This window comes from Salvia splendens, chromosome 14 (assembly GCF_004379255.2).
Source record: "Salvia splendens isolate huo1 chromosome 14, SspV2, whole genome shotgun sequence".
NCBI lineage: Eukaryota > Viridiplantae > Streptophyta > Magnoliopsida > Lamiales > Lamiaceae > Salvia > Salvia splendens.
In genome coordinates, this window is record NC_056045.1 from 12,959,519 (window position 1) to 12,961,563 (window position 2,045).

A 2,045-nucleotide genomic window follows, 5' to 3' on the forward strand; every position below is an offset into this window, starting at 1 on the left:
TCTCTCCCCACAACTTGCATAGCAACTTGCAAAGGAACAAGTATAACCCCCCCCACGTCTTTGCACTTTCATGTACCCATCAGCATCAAACATCCCAAAACTTCTCTTCACACACACATATTTCGAATGGGAGATTAGGAGGAGCAAGAGATGGGATATTGCAGTGCAGATAATTATAGAGTCCAACCCAACAATCCATCATCACTTTATTCCCAAGGTAAAACTAAAGCCTTTCTTTTCCTTCGTATAGGTACAAGCATGCATGTATAATTTGAAAATAGAATCAGCCTAATTGAAATTAACAACAAACAGAAGTTCAACCTGATTTCACCATCAAGTTTTTAGTAGCAAGACAATTGTTTGAATTCATCGAGTTCATAAAATAGAGAAACCAAGTTCTACACCTATAGTAAGCACAAGTTAACAACTTATCTCAAGAATACGAATCTGCCGGAATTCCGGATACTGAGTTTCGGCACACCGTCGTGGCAGCCACACACCCCGATTCGTCACTAATTTCACGACCTTCACAAACATACAAGTTTGAAACACCAAAACTTTAAATCAAAGATCAAATATTAGAAAATAAAACAAAAAGGAAATAGAATAAAATCTCCTAAACTTACCTTCCGGGAGTTCGGCGAGGAGGCGGAGGCCGAGGCTGGAGTGGCGCCGGGAAACTGCTCCAACAGCACGAGGAGCGGCGGCGGCGACAGCAGCAGCCTGACCCGGCGGCGACAGCAGCAGCTCTTCCGGCGGTGGCGGAGGAGTGAGATTTGGGAGAAAGCAGCGACGGTATTAAACCGACGCAAGGACGTCGTGTTTGAGCAGTGGACGGAGCAGCGAGGCGTGGTACTCCAGTGGCAAATCTGGTCTTCGGGAATCGGCAATTTGGAGTAGCGGCGACGGTGTGTAGTCGACGGGGGAGAGAATTTTGTTTGGGGAAATCGACGGATTTGAGGGCTTTCTTCAATTTGGGGGTTCTTACAATTTGTTATGTGGAATGAGAAAGGGAGGATTACCGATGGTGGAGAAGGGAGTGTGTTTGGGCCTCCTTTTATTTTGTTGGGCTCCCTTTCTTTTAATGGTGGAAAAATAAGGATGGGCCATTTAAATTTTTAAATGGAGATATAAGATGGGTGATTTGGTTGTGAGCCAATTAAATAAATCTTTGGGCCTAAGTAATAATTGGGCCTTGTTAGTTGATTGAGGAGAAATAAGGGTGGGGAAATAATTAAGTATATTGGGCTATTTCTTTTAGGGCCTCGCTAAATAAATTGGAGAAATAAGGTGGGCTAAGATAACAATTATCTTGGGTCAAATTAAATTAATCCTTGGACCGATAATTTAATTGTTGAGAATTATTTAATTAATCCCAGAATATTTCGGAGGATGAATAATTTTATCCTGAATAAATATATTTTCGAGGGGAAATGGTTGCGATAATTTAATTATGCACTTTTATAATTTTGGGGATTTTATTTCGATATCAAGATGGAAAATGCGAGAAGCCAACAGAGAAATTTTGGGCAAAAGCGACCGACCGGCGTCACACGCGACGCCTTGGGCGGCCGCCGAATAATTGAAAATACGCGAAAATCGAGAAACGAGATAAAAGACTTTAATGAGGGTGCATGCATTCTAATTTAAGTAGTTCTGCCCTTGAGTCTAATTAGTGTATTATTATATTGTGATTTTTTTTTAAAAGGGTGCTTTCGCAAGTAAAGTCGGAACGAAAGATTCAAGTTAAGGAATCTAAGCGATCAAGGTGAACTTTCCTATCCTACATACTAATGTGGATAAAAATGCAAATTATTTTGAGGTGATATTTTATGAAAACTCGAACCTATGTTCGTTGTTGTTTCAAGTGATGTTGTCCTGGCCATAAATGTTTTTGTATGATGCCTATCTGTTTGGCTACGGCCAAGTGAATTATGAATGGTGATATATGTGAATCGAATTCGGGTCCCAGTGAGGGTGGTGTCCCCGCTCGGACTAGTGTACACAAGCTCCCTCTGCATGTTGGGCAGAGCAGGTGACCGAGG

The 2,045-nt window shown here is 41.7% G+C and overlaps 1 long non-coding RNA gene across 1 annotated transcript; it reads right to left on the minus strand.

Annotated features, from left to right (window-relative positions):
- Window positions 1–364: 364 nt before the first annotated feature.
- On the minus strand, window positions 365–1,714 carry LOC121765204. Its single transcript, XR_006042793.1, has 2 exons — window positions 627–1,714; window positions 365–525 (listed from the first exon to the last, which is right to left on the minus strand). It is a non-coding gene; the product is annotated as an uncharacterized LOC121765204 (long non-coding RNA).
- Window positions 1,715–2,045: the final 331 nt, after the last annotated feature.